At 44.3% G+C, this 21,230-nt stretch overlaps 1 protein-coding gene and 1 pseudogene across 3 annotated transcripts in view; one reads left to right on the plus strand and one right to left on the minus strand.

Annotated features, from left to right (window-relative positions):
• Nucleotides 1-21,230, plus strand: part of Dpp6 (dipeptidyl peptidase like 6) — an 830,048-nt gene that overhangs the window by 359,153 nt on the left and 449,665 nt on the right. The gene's annotated exons all lie outside the window — the stretch shown is intronic.
• On the minus strand, nt 10,115-10,982 carry LOC147005112 (large ribosomal subunit protein eL8 pseudogene; annotated as a pseudogene).

Genomic DNA, 21,230 nt, shown 5'->3' on the forward strand with positions numbered 1-21,230 from the left:
TGGCTGCCACTGGATAGAGTCACCTTAGAGAGCACAGCACTGGAGCTCTGTTGAAAATGACCTTGGACGGCCTAGGTGTGCTGTGAGGAGGAAGGAAGTTGGCTAACATGTGCTATACTCACAGGAAGATATTATATTCCATCAGTACATGGTGACAAAGCAGGCAGCTGGCTCACAGACTAGTGAACTTGTGGGTTAAAGCGGTGGCCCAAGTCAGACCCGCCACAGGTCTAGGGCCACTCATGGAGGCAGACTCGGGAAGTTTGACTACACACACCCGATGCCATCACTGGGCAGGCGTCAGGCTGTGGGAAGCCACAAGACCCCGCTCTGGGGATAGGAAGGTGCAGTCTGAGGTCCCCATGGAACTTCTAGGGTTGACTCTCAGGCACCACAGATGTCACTGGGTGCTGTAGAAGAGCTGGCTCTGGGCTCCCTGGGCCTGCAAGGAGGCCAAGGATGACAGGTTCTCAAACTCTTGCTGCTGGATGCCACAGAAGAGCTGAGAATGGAGGTGGGGGGCACTGGCTGACTCCAGCCCAGGGCTGAAGGGAAAGGGGTAGGAGAAGAGTGCTGTAGCTGATTCCTGCAGGTAGGAGAGTCTTTGGCTTGCTCAGCCGGGTTGCTTGGCTTGGTGGACACCATGGCTGAAAATACAGAGAGGCCTCCTGCAGGAAATTAGATGTACAGCTCTTTAGAGGAAGACCTGCTCCATTACTCCAGCATAGTGGATCCCAATGAGAAAAGGCAGTCCATGGTTTTAAAGCATTTATTATTATGGTGGAGAGTTGTGATGAGTGGCACCTTACCCCACTTTCTTGGGGCAGGCCTGAGGTTAGGGTAGTAGAGTCAGAGAAAAGCAGAGAGAGGTAGAGAGTAGAGAAGTAGAAGCCAGCCATGGCCACATGGAGAGGGAAGGGAAGGGAATGCAAAGGGGGGAGAAAGCAAGAGGGCAAGATAGAGGGGCAAGAGTAAGAGAGTAAGAGAGGGAGGAGGGGGCAAACAGCCCCTTTTATAGTGGGCCGGGCCTACCTGGCTGTTGCCAAGTAACTGTGGGGGTGGAGTCCAGACAGAATACCAGGGGCTTGGGGCATTGCACTACGTGATACCCACAGAATTATGGAGCTGAGGCCTCATGTCAGGAGTATGGTGTCTGGGGGCATGGCAAACACCTTCTGTCCCTTGCAGGACTACCTTCTGGGTCTCCAGGGTTTAACTAACCAGAAAATAGACTGCCTTTCATAGTCCCACATAAACTAGGTTTGGGATAGTTCTAAATCTTCTAGGTCTATATTACATAGTGTGTCAAACAAGTCCACTCAGAAGGGTCACCTGGTACACTAAACAAAAGTCCAGATAGTAGGAGGATGGCAGGAGACCTTTTGTCTTCAGATGGACTGCTGTTCTAGACTGAGTTCAAACAATGAAAATATGCTATGTAGCTTTTCCTGTCACTGTGATTAAAATAGTCCAACAAAAACAGTTTGAGGAAGACAGAGTTTATTCTGGGTTAGAGTTCCAGGATCCAGTCTGGCATGGTGGGGAGTCAAGGCAATAGTTGCATTCACAATCAAGAAGAGAGAGATGAATGCTGTACTGAGCCCACTCTTTCCATTTTATACAGCCCAAGATCTTTGTCCATGGAATAGCACTAGCCACAGTAGGTAGGTCTTCCAACCTCAATGAACCTATTCAATATTATTCATTCTCTGGGAGCGTATCTCCTAGGTGATTCCAGAGCTCATCAACTTGACAAAAATCTACGTACTTGTTGGGAAATGCTCTGGTATAGTAAATACACTTTACTATTTTATACTGGTATTCTGCAAAGTCAAAACCACCCAGCAACCCAACACTGTTGTTTGTGGGGTAACTTAGCTAACACCAGCCAATGATACATAGAGAACCTGGGGACCTTGAGATTCGAGGGCTTTTCAGTGTTCTTCAGAAAGCCCAAGTGGCATGTGGGAGCACTCAAATGTGATGACTTCCTGTCATGAGGACTCTCCCTTTTCTGCACACAGGAAGTGTGTCGTCATCCTTAGGGAAGTGAGCTGTACCTATGTGTGATACTTCCAGATCGGATCCAGTAGACAGAGAAGACAGAGGAGGGAGGAGTTTGCTGAGAGATCTCAACAGATAGGAGAAAGGAGGCAAGATGCAGAAAGCTGGCTCTCGCCCTTCCTTCTGCATTCAAGTCTCCACCACCACTGTGTCCCCACTGTAGCTAGAATGTCATTTGCTCAGACATGACTTGTGCTAGCTATGAAGTGTGCCCATTCCCCCAGTTCTGCTGTGTGAAAATACTAAATAGAAAGAAAAACAAAAGAGTTTTTTAAAAATGCATAAGGTAGTGTAATGTGTTCCTCTGAGAGACTTTTAATGGTAACATCAGGTAAGAAACAAAGGAATAGCTAAAGGTCCCAATTTTAGGTAGAAAACTTTGGCCTAGCAGCTGGAATTAAAAGATAAGGTATTTGGTTATGATCTTTAGTGGAAGAGTCCATCTTGGTCTCAGCCAAGAGAACTTTAGCTCTGTAAGTCCTAGGCAGGCTGTGCATGCTTGAGTACCCACGACTCAGAACCCTGTGGAGCTGGCCTCATTGGTCCAAGCAGTCACCACACGGCAGGGTCTGAAGCTGCTGTAGGAACTGAGCTGCAAGCCAGTCACCCTATTCTCCCCAAGAGAACCTCTTGGCAGAGGTAACAGCAGGAATGCCACAGGGCCTAGTCTGGAGTCCATCAGTGGCAGGACCAAGCATCTCACCCATGCAGTAACATCTACTAATTCCCAGTGACAACTGATATCTTATTCCCTTACTAGTCTCTGATCAATTTTTAAGGAGATTTAACTTCCTCTGCCAGAATTTAAGCAAAGCTGCCATCCTCCATCTGATACCTCACCCAGCTGAATGCCATCCCAAGGGGCTGGGCTGTTTCCTCTAGAACAGGGGCTTCTGGAGCATTCTATGTGTATGCCTGTGTGTGCGGAGGTGGGAAACGAAATATAGGTATAAATCTACTACTGATTAAAGAATGAAAACCATGGGTAGGCAGGGCTATTGTCAAACATCTATCCAAAAGTTCAAGTGATCTGGGACCTTTCCTTTTTGCCTTGGTGATCTGTTTTCCAGAGGGCTTAGTGGAACCACCCAACCCTGATTTGAGCCCCACCCCCAACACTTTTATTGTCTTTTAGAAATCTAAACTAGTCAGACTTTAAATGGTGGTGTTAAAATTATAAAGAAAATTCCTTTTGCTTATTTGGAAGAGTTGCCATTTATCCTCCATAGGGCCTCCCTCTGAGGCTATGGCTCCTTTTGTCCTGTGATGTCTCAGAGAGCACACAGAGTATGTATGAGTCCCTGCACAGGATGTCAATGGCCTGCCCAAAGCTCTATCCATTTGTTAAGCAGATGTTGGATAAGAGGCAGAGTTATATTTGGATAAATAGGTACCCCAGGCAGAAGAGAGCCAAGGGCAGAAAATGAAGAGCTGAATGGGAAAGATCCCAGGCCAGGAGGGCAGGACTCCCCTTGAGATGCCCAGAGTATGAGTGGGTAGGAGCACGGGAGTGGTGGCCTGGGGGTAGGGGTTGTTACCAGGCACATGGCATGTCAGCAGAAGGCAGATAGATATGATTCTAGAAGCAAGGAAGGAGAGTGGGTAGGGACAGTCCCACCTGAGAGAGCAGGAATCTGGGTTTCTCCTGAGTGGGAAGCCAGGCCTAGACTGAGAGAAGGTGTGGGCACATGACCCTGGTCTCACCCAGCTGTGTCTCCGGGGGTCAAAAGTGGACACAGGAACTAGATGTATCTGGCTTTATCTTTTGTTCCCTGATCTTTAGTGATATCTCACTGTGTATGTTGAGCTGTCTTAAATTTATGTCAATCCTTCTGCCTCAGATTCCCAAGCCACTGTGCCTGCCCAAGTTTCTGATTTTCACAGAGCTAAATGGAGCTGTGATTTAAGAACCAAATGCCAGTTTATCTAGAGGGAACAAGGCACCTTACTGCACATTATGAAGTATGTGTGCATGTGTGTGTGTGTGTGTGTGTGTGTGTGTGTGTGTGTGCATGTGCACACGTGTATGGTTTTAAATACCTCAAGAGAGATGCTTAGCAAAACTCATGATGAAATTTCTGGGTCTGGTTTTGACAAACAAAATCACCCAGCACTCTCTGAGTGCTTAAGTGTATGATGAAAGAACAAGACAGAAGGAGTTTTATCATTAAAAATCACAAAGTGTCTGTGTCTCAGAAACCCTTCCTTCTGTCGCCCTTTCAGCTCCTTTTGACCAGGGGTCGGGGAGGAAGTGTTGGCTTTGCAGTGCTAGCAGCCCTTGTTGGTGGGAACTGGCAGAACACCATGCTGTGGGACACCCCGACTGCTGCTCTCAGCTCTCTCACCTGCTTCCGAGGGAACTAGGTGAATCCAGTCTGATTCCACATTCAGGAAATGGTCATTCTTGGCACATTGTTGTGCTGGGAAAAGGCACAGATTTGGCTCAGAGTTGGCCAGGCACACTTCAGGTCTACTTACCTAATGAGCCCTTGCTATGCACACCCATACAGTCACTGTATGCATGACTCTTCCCATTCCGAGCATCTGACAGAGCTCACGCCCATTTCGAGGTGAATTGTTCCATAAAATTGTGGACTATTTTATTTTGAATCGTTCTCGGCACAGTGACATTTGGACTTTTCATTTAATAGCAGAATCCTTTCCCCAAAGGAAATCAGCCGAGACTGGTACAGGAAGTGACAATCCTTCCCTGGTGTCTCCAGGATACCTTTGCAGAGTTCAGAGCAGGTGGAGCACAGACCTAAGTCTAGACAAGGAGAAGGTGAAGCTCAGAACGGTTGAATGCATCATGTAGTTGGTGAACTGCAGATTCAGAACACACCCATATTTAATTTTGTTTTAAGTCAAACAGTTCTGAGTGAGAGGTAGTAAAAAATAGTTATGTTCAGTAATTAACATAAAAATTGATGTTACCTGGAAACTGCAAAACAGACAAAGACATCCAGAGATATGGATGGATGAGGAAGCCCCTGTTGTTGTCTGGCATGTAGCTTGTAGGAGGGCCACCTGCTTAGCCTGTGGGAGGCACTGGACTTATCCCTGCCAAAGGCACAAATAAAGTATCTATATGGTATGAACTGAAGAAGGTATGTGTTCAACTCTGGGTATCTGCGGCACTGCTGTGGCTACTGGTGTTCTTAGCTCCTGGGAAGACAAATGATTTCTCCTCCTTATTTTCCCTAGTCCTGTGGACAATTGGGGTTTGTAAGAGTTTTTCATAGTCAAATAATTATGTAATGGGATGCTTTTGAAACAAAGAAGACAGAGAGATAGAATGATGGAGTTTCTCCCAGCCTCTAAAAGTAACCAAGCACTAATAGATCATGCATGCTTTGGGAACGTTTTCTAATTTTACTTGCAAACAACTTCATGAATGGTAGTTATTTCACAAATGTGGGGAGTTGGGCAAGTGGGGTGAGAAGGGTTCCAGGTTACCACCTGTACAGATCAGCAGGGGTGCAAAGACTAGGATGTGTGGATGCTTCATCTGTTCCCAAGTTTAAACTGAACCACACCTACGTGGGTCATGAATGACTGGACTGAAGGTTTCTTTTGAGAGTCTGATAAGAGCCATCAACCTAACATGGATATAACCAGAACATTACCACCCTTTCCTATCTACAAAGTGATTGTAGGTTGCACATATCCTGTGACATCATGTTGTCTAGCACCATGAGAGCATAACACATCAAAGACCACACTGTACACAGGCATCAGTGCTATGATAGGTCCAGTGACCACAAGGTGCACAGATAATCACAAGCAGCCTTTATCTTTAAGTGTTATGGTAGGCCCATTGACTACACTGTGAACAGACAGGAACTAAGCATCCATCATCTCTGGATGCTGTGCTAGGTCCAGTGGGTAGCATGATGCTTAGAAAGGACATCAGTGTGGTCTAGAAGAGTGATCAGGAGGAAATACATGAGCTAATGGATGTATTGCAACATTGGATGATACACAGTTAGGAATGAACAGCTAAGAGGAACTAGACAGAGTCATGCAGAAATCCTTAATTGCAATTTGAGGGGTGGGTGAACTCTCATTAGGAGAAGATAGACATGTTATTTATAGTTTCCATTGTCTAGTCTAAAAGGCAAAACTAGGGCTCTGTGGATTTATATCCCTAGCCTGAGGCTTGCCTAGGAGACAGCACAGGCTTCTCTGGTTGGAAGGACTGACACGAGAGCCTAGATTGTTCCAGAAAAAACACTGAATGTGCCTGCAGTGCTCATCTGTGTCCTCCCCAAGAAAAGAAAGTTTGACCTGGAGCTGGATGCATCAAAGATTCTAAGACTTCACCACAGTGCCTCTGAACTTCCTCTGGCACACAGCTATGAGCTTCTGAAGGACCCAGAACTCTCATGTTACTTATGGAATCTCCATCCCAAGCCCAGATCCTAAAGCCTGCCTGGCTGATACGTGTGCTGAGTGAGTCTGTTGGAGGTGAGACACCTTTCTCTCTATGCTTTCTAGTGAATGACCCACAGTAAAGAGCCCAAGTTTTGTTCATGTACTCAGTCAATGAAGCATGAATCAATCAACATTCAGAGCTTAGAGCAAGCCCGATTCCTCTCCAGATGGCTACCTCCTCTAGGGTGGTTTCCCTGATGCTGGACACGTCTGGATTGCCCTTCCTGTGCAGAATTATACCCTACTGTACAAACCTTCCTCTATTCAGAAGTATCTCACTTGGTATCCAGACACCATTCTGTCTTGCTGTGACTCCTGTCCACAAGGGAGCCAATGCCCTCTCATTCAACAACTGTGAATGAACAAAAATGGGCTGAAGCTAAAAAGAGCTAAGCAATGGTCACCATCACCAAAGATCTCTGCTAACAGTCTGAAGTCCACATTCCAAGTCTTCTCCATGTAGCAAACGAAGTGATTTATTAGGTAGGCAGTATCCAGGAGGACACTCCATTTATTCAGAGAAAATCAGACATGCACTTTGGGTTTGATTTTCTAATTCTAATGGGTAAGATGTACCAATGAACAAGAAAGAACATAGATCATGGGTCAGGTAATGAAGCTTTCTGGGACATTTGTGTATGGGTAGTTTGCACATGCCATAATGCATATGTGGATGACGAAGGACGATTTGTGAGAGTTTTCCTTCCACTATGTGCATTCTGGGAGTTGAATTCAGACTGTCAGGCTTGGTGGCAAATACATTATCCACTGAGCCGTCTCACCAGCCATTGTTGAACTTTTTGTTTTCTATTTTTTCATTTTGTAAGTGTATACACACACACACACACACACACACACACACACACACACAGCCACCTGCATATCTGGTGCTCACAGAGGTCAGAAGAGTGCATTGAGTTACAGGCAGTTGTGTGCCACAATCAGTGCTGGAAATTGAACTCGGATCTTCTGGAAGAGTAACAAGGACTCTAAACTTCTGACTCAAGTCTCTAAAGCCCATCCCTTGCTGATCTTTTTAATGAGAGGAGGTGGCTTCAAGAGGGATTTCAGATTAAGACTGACAGATTCCAGCAGGAAAAGAGTGGAAATAAATGAAAGAGTTAGTGCTAATGGAGTCTGGTTTCAACTCCAGCTGTGTGATACCAGGTGGAAGCTGTGCTGTAAAAAGAGAAAGGGAGATGGGACTGAGCTGGGTGACACTGCAACTTCCAGGAGGAAGCTGATAGGGAGCGAAGGTTTACCAATGTAGAACCACAAGAGCGGCTTTGCTTGCAGTGCCGGGCTTAGAGCTGAGCAAATAACAGGGTGGAGTAGCCAGTCTGCAGCCTTTCAGCTTAGCTGTGCTGTGCTGAGTGTCGGGAAAGGTGGAGTAGCCAGTCTGCAGCCTTTGACTGTCACAGGTGTAGCTGGAGGCCGTGCTGAGTACTGGCAGCTTCGTTGTGCTGTGTTGAGTATCAGGAAAGGCTGCTGAAACTTGCCCTGCTTAGGTGTGGGTGGTGCTGCTATGATCCTGCACCAGTGAGAACAAGACAACATCAATATTCTGTGCTCAAGAAAGTCTCACAGTGGGGCTGTGGTTTAGATTGCCTGAGTTAAATTCTGAAGAATTAGAGATAGTGCAGTGAGTATATCTAAGACTGACACATTTCTAGTCAGTTTATTGTTTGTGTGTGTGTGTCTGTCTGTCTGTCTCTGTGTCTCTATGTGTGTTCCTGTGTGTGTCTCTCTGTGTGTGTCTGTGTATGTGCTTGAGTGTGTGTGTGAGTGTGTGTGTGTGTAAGCATGGGCATTCATGTGGGTATGGGTACACATGCAGGTGGAGTCTGGAGGGCAATGCAGATATCACTCCTCAGGAACCCCTCTCCACCCCCAAAAGCAGAATCTTTTACTGACTTGAAGCTCCCCAAGGAGGCTAGACTGACTGGCTAGTGAGCCTCAAAATCCTCTTGTTTCAACTTCCCTAGCCCTAGAATTATAAGCATGTATTACATGCCTGACTATTCTTTTTATATTGATTCTTGGTCTCAAACTCATGTCTTTGTGCTTGCAAGACAGACACTTTCCAACTAAGCCATCTCTGCAGTCCCAGGACTTTATTTTTTTTTATTTTATTCTTTTTAGTTTTGCCTTATTTAGTAATTATCTCTACAGAAAAATCTCTTGCTTATATGGCTGTGTTGTCCTTGCATGCAAAGATAAATAATAGCAAATGAGAAATGGTGATTGAGTTGAAAAACAGGCAAGAGACTAAAGGTCATAGTTTCCAGAGAGGCCATCTGAGTATTTGTGAACCTCATGGAGTAGGCTGCTAGAAATGATCTGAACAAATGTGGATCAGGGAAGGGAACAGCAAAAACCCTATGTGTGGTTTCAGCTCAGAGCTTCATGTTGTGAAAGAAACATGCCCTTTAATTCTTTAGCAGTGTTTGGGTTGGTTCAATACCTTGCACTTTAGGAACATTACAGAGAAGTTAGATGAACAGACTTTAAAACTTACAGAATTTTCACAGGCTATTCGCTATTTGAGAGAACCCTTACTTTCCAGCCTAATCACTTCAGGACAATACATACCTAAAGTATTTGCCAAGATCGCATATTACTCTTCCATAGAAGTGTGTGTACGGGTTTGTTTGTTTTGCCCCTAACAACAGTTGACTGACTTTGCCTTTCTTCCTCACCCCTTGCATGAACTGGAATGTCGGCGGTTTCCTTTCATTTTCCCGTTAAGAAGTCTAATCAATTTAAAGATAATGAGATCAATCTTGGGACAAGAACCTATGAAGCCACAAATCAATGTGTCCCTATCTGCCACGTGGCCTGGTGCTAAGCAAGCAACCATGGCCAAGGACAAATGCCACATCAGAGATCCTTGGGAGACAACTTATATCTAGAAAAACATTTCTTGGAATATTAAGTCCCTTGGCGGTTATGACCCAACAAGTTGAAGACATGGCAGTACGGTTCTTTCTGTGGCAGAGCCAGAGATGCCTTCCTCCTGGGAGGCAAGGCCTGAACAGAACCTGACCTTTGCTACTCTAGAAACAGTGAATTTTTTCCTTGGGCTCAGTAGGTAAAGGGCATTAACCACTTAACATCATTGTCCCAGGCACACACATAAGGGTATATACCCTGGGTTGGAAAAAGCAACAGTGTCACACAGCTTGTGTGGCAACAGCTGTGACTGTTGTGTGAGGTATGAATATTGTGTCTGGCTTCTTCCCTCTGCTTGGATTTTGTCAGTGTGAAGACATACACTGATTTTTTTTCAGGTGGGCCCAAGGCCAGAAACTATAGGAGGAGGCTGACATTGTAGGGCCATGCTGAGGATGGCTGCATGCAGCCCATGGAGCCCTCATGTCCTGAGTGTTCCCAGCAATCTCTGTCTATGGCCAAATCTTCACAAATATAGACTCTATTGATATAAAAATTAGAAATGAAATTATCTTCTCTCCTGAAATTGTTTTACACTGAATCTGGTAACAGCTTTATTTACAAAGACAAGGTTAAAAGCTTTGGGTTGGTTGTCTGTCTGTCTCTGTCTCTCTCTATCTCTCTGTCTCTCTCTGTCTGCTGTCTCTTTGTCTCTTTTTTTTTTTTTTTTTTAGTTTTGTAATTATATTTAGGTACAGAAAATTTAGTGTACATTTAACCCAATTTAGTGGCGAGTTCTTTAGCCTTTGCTTTTTCCAGCTTGGCAATGCGAGCCACAGACTTAGGACCCAGAACATTGCCTCCCCAGTGGCGATGGATCTCATCATATCTGTCATTATAATTGGTCCTAATAGCTTCCACCAGCTTAGCCAGAGCACCCTTGTCTTCCGAGTTAACCTGTGTGAAGGCAACAGTGGTGCAGGTCTTCCTGTGGACCAGGTGCCCCAGCCTGGCCTTTCCCTTGATGATGCAGTAGGGCACCCCCATCTTTCGACACAGGGCAGGTAGGAAAACCACCAGCTCAATGGGGTCTACGTCATGGGCAATCACCACCAGCTGAGCCTTCTTGTTCTCCACCAAGGTGGTGACTGTATTGACTCCTGCTCGGAGGACAGGTGGTCTCTTAGTTGGGACGTCGCCTTTGCCAGCAGCTTTCTTCTCGGCACGGGCCAGTAGCCTTTGCTTCTTCTCTTGCTTTGTCTCTGGCCTGTACTTGTGGGCAAGCTTAAGCAGCTGAGTAGCTGTCTGCCTGTCCAGCGCCTGGGTGAACTGGTTAATGGCAGGAGGGACTTTGAGCCGCTTGTAGAGGATGGCTCTTTGCCGTTGCAGCCTGATGTAGCGGGGCCATTTGACGAAGCGCGTTAAATCTCGTTTGGGCTGGATGTCCTGTCCAATGCCGAAGTTCTTGGGCCTCTTCTCGAACAGAGGGTTGACCACCTTCTTGGCCTCCTGCTTCTTGACGACGGCGGGGGCCGGGGCCACCTTCTTCCCCTTGGCCTTCTTCCCTTTGGGCATCTTGCTCGGCTGCTGGAGAGAGCTGTCTCTTTGTCTCTTTATCTCTGTCTCTCTGTTTGTCTTTGTATGTATGTGTCTGTCAGTCTCTCTCTGTCTCTGTCTCTGTCTCTGTCTCTCTCTCTCTTTCTCTCTCTGAATAATGTTAACATCTAGAGTAGAGAGCCTCCTGCTTAGAATTCACATGAGACTCTGTAGTGCATCAATATATGTTGACACGAGGCCAATGTGAACTGCGGGCTTCAGTTTACAGAATGTTAGTAGCCACATAAAAGATTTAAAATCCCGAGAAGGCTGTGAAAATAACCCATGGTTGAATACTAGGCTGTTGGTTCCAGTACCACAAATGAACAAATAAATAAATAGAAAGAGAAACAGATGACTAATTTTATAATATTTTTGTCATAAATTCCAGAACTGGATTTCAGTAAACCTCTTTATTCCTGAAGTGCTTTGGGAGACTACAGTGGTTATTGGATATCCACTTTCACAAGTGTCACGTACACGGACTAGTGAGATGTCCTGATGTGCAAATGCCTCTGCCACCAAGTAGGATGGCCTCAGTTCAATTCCCAGAACCCACATGTGGAATGAAAACTGCTGCAAATTGTCTCTTAACTGTAACACACATCCACAGCATGTGTACTCTCCCACATATACAAATGCACAAAATAAATAAGTAAAAGTAAAAACAGTTTAAAAAAAGAAAAATAAAAGGAAATTCTATATACAAGAGGAATTCCTAGGCAGTAGACATGATAGTCATTGTCTTTAAGATGTAAAGATGTAACCTAAAGTACACTCACATTAGCATATAGGTCTCCTTGGGGTGTTTGTACTTACTTACAAGAATATCACAACTATGGTGCTAACACACACACACACACACACACACACACACACACACACACAGTATGACAATAGAACAGAGGTCTTCATGAAAAGGTTTTAAAAGCTGTGTGTAACAACCAGCCCAAACTGTGCAAGTAGACGTTCCCTATGAGCTGCATGCCATGTGGGTAGATATTTGGGGCCCTGTACACACCTAAGATATATGGCTGCTGGCAGAAACCAGCATTCTCGCAGAGAGGAATGGGCCCATTAGCCCTTCTCAAGGAAAATAAATGCAGTCACGGAGAACATTCAGATGCAAACATGCTGCATCCCTGCCTGTCTTCAACTCTGTGCGGAGCAGTTTAAGCACACAGAGCTGTGTATGTTGGTGATAAAGCTGTAAGGATGCAGCCTCCTTGCCAGATTGGCTTCTCAAAGACGTTGCTAATGTGAGGCCTTTTAGAGTTTATGTAGAGTTCTTTAAATTAGCAGTTTCCCTAAAGCCAAAACTCTGACGTCTCTGTTAAAAAGGAGAGAAAAGAGAGGTTTGTTCCTGTAAGGCTACTGAGGCTGAGGTCTGCACAGAGGGTGCAAATGAGAGCTGACTCATGGGCCTTTGTCTCTGGTGCAAACTTTGCTCTGAGCCTGCTTACAGGTGAGGATGACATCAGCAGCATGCAAAATGTGTGGCAGCACATCATTGGCCACCTTCTAAGGTGCATTTGTTGCTATTGCGCCGCAGGGTTGCCCTTTCACCTGCATGCAGGTCAGTGTTCCCCTGGGTGGGAAAGTCCAGCGATGGCAAGGTGCTTGCTCGCCTCTGAGCAGCCTGGGTTTGCTGCTATCTGGTGTTTGAGGCCATTCCCTTTTCTTTCTCTGTCAAGCTCAGGGTACTGGGAGGAGTGTCATGTTTACCATCTTTAGTTCTGTAGGATTTTAGAATAGTTCCATGCCTTTACTTCCTCATATCTTTAATATTGCAAACAATTTTAAAAACTGAATTGGTCCAAGTCTGAAACTGATAAACCCCACTGATACTATAGCAAGGTCTGCTGGCTTTGGTATGGGTGCAGGCAGGTGAGATGAACCACTGAGCTAGTACTGAGCTAGTACTGAGCTAGTACTGAGCTAGTACTGAGCTAGTACAGGTGTCGGCCAGATAGTGTGCAGATACTCACTTATAACACCTCTCACTGGTCCCAATTGTCTGGAGCTTCTGATGTCCCCATTGCCTCCAGAATCTGGAATTGCATGACAGATTTCTTTGAGAGACTGATGGGGAGAGGGTCATCTTCCTAGGCTTCATGCCTCTGTGCTCTGTACATGACCCTAGGTTGAGTCTCCTTTCCTGAATGTGAATCCTGGCTCTGAAGAAGCAGAACCATGTTTCTTGTCTAGGTGTCTACATGAACCATCCGTGAAGTCAATTATTCAGTCTTGTTTGCTCTGTTCTTACTGGAAACTAAAGATTTGGTGGTGTTCTCCTGACCAGTGACATCTATACCAAGGCTGTGTTCAGTAAACATCAGTAACTGAGGGAAGAGAGTTATATTTTTGTCCCAGTCTCCTAGAGGTGTAGGCCAAGGGCATGTGTTTAGCAGCTTCTGATAACAGGTATAAATTGTGTCTGTTACCTGACTGTCTTACTTGTTTGGCCATTTTATCTTTACCAACTGCCAAATAACAAGCATGCATCATTTTAATTGAACCTTAAGCCTGACACTTTTATTGAAAAGAATGGATTTCAAGCTATTTTTCATAGATAAAGGCTATGTGAAGCTGGGCCTTCCCTACCAAAGCTTGTCTGGAGCAGGAATGACCTTACTCCCATGCCTCAAGGAAAAAGACCACGCTTGAGATAAGGAAAAAAATTGATCAAACTAACTCTCCAAAGACCTGTAATAAGATGACTTTGGGAGTGACTCAAACTGAATCGTGCACATCTGTGTGATGATCTTGTGCTCACACCCAGTGAGCCTTGGGCTCTCCTTATGGTGATGAAACACTCTATAGGTGATATCAGGCAGTCCTTCATACCCATATGTGTTCAGCCTCAGCCTCTCATGCAGCAGATGGTGCTGATATTCTGCAGTATAGAGCTTTAACCTTCAGACTGTTATGTTGTCTTAGAGGATAAAGGTCAGAGTTAAAAATCTATACTTTTGAAAAACAAAGTTGCATGCATGAAATAGTACATGCCTGAAAGACCTGAGAACTTAATCAATATCAGTGGACTGCCTCCACTGACTGTCAAGAGAAACTCTATCCAGATCCCCAAAGGCTCATAGTTGTACAGTGTTTATGTTTATCAAGAATATGAACACCAGGGCTGGAAGTCTAGCTTAGGTTATAGAATACTAACGTAGTATACTGGCTGGGTTTTGTGTCAACAGGACACAAGCCACAGTCATCAGAGAGGAAGGATCCTCACCTGAGGAAATGCCTCCATAAGATGCAGCTGTAAGGCATTTTCTCAATTAGTGATCAGTTGGTGGGAGGGCCCATGGTGGGTGGTGCCATTCCTGGGCTGGTGGTCTTGAGTTCTATAAGAGAGCAAGCTGAGTAAACCAGAGGAAGCAAGCAAGTAAGCAGCATCCTTCCATGGCCTTGCATCAGCTCCTGCTTCCATGTTCCAGTTCTGCTTGAGTTCCTGTCTTGACTTCCTCCAATGATGGACTATGATCTGGAGAGATAAGCTGAACAATTACCCTTTTTGCCCAGCTTGATTTTTGGTCATGGTGTTTTTATTGCCGCAATAGATATCCTAACTAAGGCACATCATATCGTGTTAGATCTTGAACACTGAATAAAGGCAGACATGGTGGCAAGTACCCCTGAGCCCAGCACTGGGGAGATTGGGGCAGGATTATCAGAGGTTCAAGGTCATAATCTACAGCTGCATGGCAAATTGTTAGCTAGCCTGGGCTATGTGAAACCGTGGTTTGGGTTTGTTTAGTTAAGTTTTCGTTTGTGGATGAATATGAATTGTGGTTTGGCCTATTCTGTGATGATTCCACAGAATTCCTGGCAACAGGGGATTTTTGAAGGAGGAAATGCTTTTCAAATATTTCTAGAAATGGTAACATCCAAGGTAGAGGGCCTTCATCTTGTGGTGTCCACCCTTGGTTGGAAGGCATAAGGGCAAGAGCCCATGAAAAGGACAGAGACAGCCCTATATCAGGACCTTCTAAGATAAATGGTCTACTATAATAAGGGTATAGTTCAGCTCTTAAGGGACTTTCCTCTTCACACTACAGCATTGGAGGGTCATGTCTCTAACACTTGACATCAGGGAACACAGTCAACTCATAACATTGGCACGCAAGTCTATTGCTCCTTCAGACTGTAAGTACAACTTGAAGCTGACTGTTGTAGGCATCATGTAATTTGGGTGGCTGATGCATAGACATTATACCATTTTCCGACCAAGATTTTTTGTTATAGAGGTGGGTTGTTTAGTAGTAACGCATACCTTTGCCTAAGGCATGTGAATCATTAGGTACTGTGAGAAAGAGATGATGAGCCTCTGTAACCTGCACATGCTGCTCAGTGTATCCCAAGATGACAGGCACTGTTAAAAGCAAACATGAGTGTATTCAGCTTCCTATTAGCAAGAAGTTTACAGCACCAGCTTCTACTCTTCAGTGTTGCTCCCAATGTTTTGCTTGGTGTCTGAACTCCTTGGGTAGTTGCTGGTGTCTGTACACAGATGTATGCCTCTGGAAAAAGAAACTTTATCTAGGCTTCCAGACACATTTGAGAACCACAAGTAAATGTAATTAGAAGCTGGTCGCACTGTACACACCTGTAATCCCTGCCCTCGGGAGCCAGAAACAAGAGGACTGATTGCTGAATGTTCAGGGCCAGTCTGGTCTCCATAATGAATTTCAGGCTGGCCAGGACTTCCTAGAAATACCCTGTATTAACAAAAGCAACAATAGCAATATCAAAGAATAAATGCTTGAGGTAATGGTAACAGAGAAAAACAGAAAAAAGTCGCTCATTGTTAGAGTGAGACTAGATGCCAGTGTATCTGATATAGCCCAACCTTATGCATATCCCAATGTGCATAGGATATTACTCGGTTTTGACAATTGTCCTGCTTTAGCAGCAATCCTCTTTATTCTCAGGCTTCACTGGGGGACATGTTGTCATATGGTTAGCCATTGTATCAACGAAGAATTAGTAATGATAGAAATGGAAAATGAGATAAAATCTTCTATGCCACTCTCATTTGAAATCTGTTCTGATTTCTATTTATTTATTTAATTTTTGAGGAGTGATCTTTACTCCATTTCTTAGAAGAATATTGAAAAATAGCAAAGCTTCTCTTTCCAAAGAGGAACTGGAATTCAGAACTCAGAAACTCTGTTGTTGGTTCCGACAGCCACCCTTCCTCTGTGATCTGTGTGGCTCTGGTATGGCTTTGCTGGCCAGGAGGGAGCTGCTCTGAGCCTGCTGATAATTTGCTGAAGGAATCTCATTAGCCCTGGCTGTTGCATCTGTTTTGACATAAGTGGAAATCTGAAATCTTCAGAGCCATTCCTGGCACGTTAGCACTCTGAAGGGAGGAGGCTAGCTAGAGTTGACTTCCTGGAATCCTCTGTCAGAGGCAGCCTTCCCTGGCCTATGAGCTCAGGCTAATTGATCTCAAAACCACATCAGCAGCCAATGTCTAAAGAAGAGGGAATCACGATCCACACAGTGCCATGTTTCTTCCCTGATATCACAGGGGTGGTGAGAACCTGGAAGATCACACAACAGAACTGTGACCCTCAGAAATCCAATGGATTTTCTGGTTCTAAATTCCAGTTCCACTTTGGAAAGAAGAGCTGTGCTATTTTCTCAACATTATTCGAAGACATGGAATAAACATTACCCCACAGGGAAATAAGAAATAGAAATCAGAACAGACTTCAAATGGCAGTGGCATAGAAGATTTTATCTTATTTTCCATGTCATTACCAGGAAATGGCTTATCATAGGAAGAGATGGGAGAGAGTAAGTGGGAAAGTTGTAAGCCAGAGGAACAGGAAGTTTGATGGGAGGTAGTGTCTTCTATATAATCTCAACAACATGACCACCTAAACAAGGCCCAAATAAGAACAATGTCACCTGAGATGCTCAGGGAGGAGAGGGGGAGTTTTGAAAGGCAGGAGCCTAGATAAAACACCACAGGAAGTGAATGAATGCCCCGAGTGAGGAAGGATCAGGCTTCCGCAGGGGTGAGCCCATAATTGGTTGCCAATTCCGAGTACTCAGCCCTGTTATGGACATGGATTCAGGTATGCACGTACACGCATGTGTGTAAATGCATCTATATATGTAAGTGTGTGTGTGCACTCACATGTGTATATGCATAGATAATCATGGGTATGCATGTGCATCCACATGTGTAAATGCGTAGATACATGTAGTAACTAATAAAAATAGAGAATGTGAATCAAAAGGCTGTGAAGCTCCTTGTGACAGAGCGTCAGGCTGCAGTAGGAGATGAGAACTTTCCTGGGGACCCACGGCTTAGGAGGGATTCCTACCCAGTGAATGAGATAGCCACCACCCTCCCTGCCTTGTTCTTTTTTAAGTATGGACAGTTAAAGAGAAAATGGGGAGAAATGGGAGCAACTACTTTTATGAGGATGTGGCTCTGAGAATACTCTCTGCTGACGTGCTCAGGTCAATGTGAAATAGTAGGGAAGCCCTGGGACTCCTATCGAGTTTGGATGGGTATCAAGGAGGCATCAAGTATTAAAGCAGAAAGGAGGCTCATTCTGCTCTAAAATATGCTGTGTGCTCTGAAACAAGGCACACAGAAGTAGAAGGCTCACCTTCCTCTGGGCCCTGAAGAGCAGGAGAGATCTTAGGGCCTCAGATCTGTATGTGGTAGCCCTCGCTCTTCCAGTATGCACTGCACGACCTTGAAAAAAATCAATCCTCCTTTTAGACTCTAACCCTTTCAGAAATCTATGCTGTGTCCTCAAGCCTGCAGGTGGGCTGGGCAGCTCTTTGAGTCATACAACCTTTAGCCTTCTTGAGACCTTATTTTCAATGGGTAACTTCTGCCATGCCTTCTTTCAAGATCATAAAATTACCCTGGGTCATGTTTGATATGGACAGTGTGGAATCAAGGTATCCTGGACATTCCTATAAAGTCAGTCACTATTGATGATCATCTCTCTGATGACCATGACATCATGAATATGTATACATTTGTGTGTACATATAAGTGTGCTTATGTGTATATGTGTGTACATGTAAATGTATATGTACCTGTGTGTACATGTAAGTGTGTATGTATGTGCATGCATGTCTGTATGTATGTGTATGGGAGTGTGTTTACATGTGTGTATATGTATATGTGTGTTCCCATGCATGTGTCAATGTGAAGAGGGGTGCTCACACACATGCACATGCATGTTTGCTGCCTCTGTAGTATTGTCTCCTTTCAGGCTTCTTAGTCCACAAAATGAGTAACTACTCTGGGAGGACTGGCCCATAGGTAGAATAAGCAGAGGCCTTTTGCATGCCCACCCATCTGTCATTACTTTAGGGCAGTGTAGACAGTTGTTGTATAAGAGCTCTGTGGTAGAGATTTGAGGAAAGCAATATAAGGCTCTTTTTTCCTTATATAAAGAGATATAAGGTATTGTTTCTTGTCCCACCTGCTTGTAAGGTACAAAAAGTATGTGAAAATCATAATGGATTTCACTAACATTGCACTAGAGGCTGGAGAGAGAGCTGTTACACAGGGGAGTACTCAGCAAAGACAGAACTTACGTTTTCTCCGCATGACTGAGAGTTAGGAATCCTCACTTCATCCAAGAGGGCTCCACAAATCTTAGAGAGGAGGGCGGAACAGGAAAGGTGGGCTGCTGACTTGAGCAGATCCAGCTATGAGAAACACTTACAGGGAAGAGCCTTTAGGCTGCTGTGTGTTTGGGTTTCAGTGATCTGTGTCTGTCATGTCTCAAGGTGGAGGGAGGACATGTGCCGCATGGTCATCAGCACGGCAGACATGTTGTGTTATATATAGTCAAGTATTGAAATCATTATGCACTGAAGAAAGGAATATTTTGACAGAGTTCATGCACATCTGCTTGAAGCTACTCCACATACCACAGCTCCTCTTGCGCTCAGCAAATGCTAGGTTTTAAGATCACAGTCTGGTTGACCTATACTTGATAACAGGGCATCCTACTATACTTAGATGTTTTCAATACTGTTATGTTTGAGACTGGCAATGAATCACTGAAGAAACCATAGGAAGCAACCAGAAGTGTGAACTTCATTGTGTTCTTATCTAATACGTTCAAGGTTCAGTTTGCACCTGGAACATCTGAAGACTATGCAGATGCAGGTTTCCTCAGATACTGCTGTGCCCACATGGTTAGCGTTTGGATGACAAACTTCAGTGGCCTTTGTATCTCTACATGTTCCACTTGTGTCCACTGTGAAGACATCGAATGTTCTTCACAAACACATGCAGTAGGACCAACAAAGTCTGGGAAGTAAAGATATGTAACTATTGATGCCTGAGTTTGGGTTGGAGAATATGCAGTAGTTTTGGATTCTGTGCTTTTTCTTCAGGCAAAAGAAAGAAAAGGAAGGAAAGAAGGAAGGAAGGAAGGAAGAGAGAGAGAGAGAGAAAGAGAGAAAGAAAGAAAGAAAGAAAGAAAGAAAGAAAGAAAGAAAGAAAGAAAGAAAGAAAGAGAGAGAGAGAGAGAGAGAAAGAGAGAGAGAGAAAGAAAGAAAGAAAGAAAGAAAGAAAGAAAGAAAGAAAGAAAGAAAGAAAGAAAGAAAGAAAGAAAGAGAGGAAGAAAGCCTTCCACAGCCAATTACCATGAGTGTGTTTGTCTTAAACACAGTTTTTGAGAGTTTGCTGGCCTTCTCCTGATCATGCTGCCCTTCCAGCATCCTACACTGTCTCAAACAGAAATGAAATTCTTGCCTGGAAATTGAGATACACATCTAGGTCTTGGGCACAAGGGAAACACAGGCCTGACTGTGGGTGGTGCAAGTCCAGGACATTCCTCTTCCTCACTGAAGGAGGAGTGTCTGACTGGAAAGTTCCTGGAAGGAAAGACCTTTGCTTCCAGACCTTTCTCAGATGAGAGCTCTGGCCTCCAAAGTTACCTCAGCTGCAGTCCCTGGCAGCTGTTTGACTTATTCCACTTCGGTCATGTTTTTTTTTTTTTCTTTATTTCCCAATTCCTGTCAGGAAGAGCTACTTAATCTTATACCACTTGGGCTAAAGAGAGATGGCACAGTTGATGCTGAGGAATCCCATACATTTCTCAGACTTTTGTTTAATCGATTGTTATTGGAAGATGATGTTTGATTTCCAGGCTGCTATCGATGTGAAAGAAAGAATGGATCCTTTTCCATCAATTCCTTGAAAGCATCCCCATTTTATAGCCTCGAGTCTGGTGTCGTCAATACAGCCACATGCTGACAGTTGCTCTTCAAGAATTCTGTACTGAAATCATGAACAAGTACTATAGATTAATGCTTCACACAGCCTCAAAGCCCAACTCCCAGGCTGTATTTAGATGGTTTAAGGCATTGATTTCTCTCTCTGACAACTCTGAAAATACTGGGTGCTAAAAAAAATAGGCAAAGAGGTTGGTAAATCTCTGTGGCATATATATTGCTTACTGTAGAGAACATTGGTGAAATATATCATTTTTCTTTTTTGTAATATATACCCAGGGGGTTGAAGATTGTTCTAGCTCGTTGTGAAAATGGGAACTAGAGAAAATAAAACTTTATTAAGCTAAAAAAATCTAGTATCAGAAGAAAGGTTCAGTCTGATATCTTAGAATTTATTCAATATCTGAATTTATACAAATTTAATTCTGAGGACCAGTCACTGTTATTACGTTGTGCATTGCAGGGATTCCCAGCAGGCTTCTGTCATTCTCACACATGTGGACTAGGCTGGAGCAGAGAAGGAAGTTGCCCTAGTTCATTTCCTTCATGTTGCCTCGTGTGGTTAGAAATTAGCTTTGAGTTGGTTTTCCACAACACATCCTAGAGTCATTTTCCTAACTCAGTCGTGTAATTGCACAGCAGCATCTGCTGTAGCCATGCTAATTTAAATTATTCTGATCACAGGCTTATTATCACTTCATCCTCACAAAGAGTTGTAGCTACAGAGAGAAGTGGGTTTTTTGCTCTTTGTGCTTTCTAATTTGTCTAAATACAAGGAAAAGAATAGAAGACCTTTGCCAAGGTTCTTTTTTGGTTGTAGCATTCAAAGCCATGAGTTTTGTGACAGCTCTGCAAGAATATTGCCCCTATACTATTAGACACTAACTGTTGCTGTAACAAACTGCCCCTAGGCCATCAACTTTTAAAGAAGGCAGGTTAATTTTGGGTCATTGTTTTGGAAGCTTCAGTCTGCTTTGGGGATCTCCATATGGCAGAAATGTGAG

The sequence above is a fragment of the Mus caroli genome, unplaced genomic scaffold (assembly GCF_978045245.1).
Source record: "Mus caroli unplaced genomic scaffold, Mus_caroli_1 scaffold_4, whole genome shotgun sequence".
Classification (NCBI taxonomy): Eukaryota; Metazoa; Chordata; class Mammalia; order Rodentia; family Muridae; genus Mus; species Mus caroli.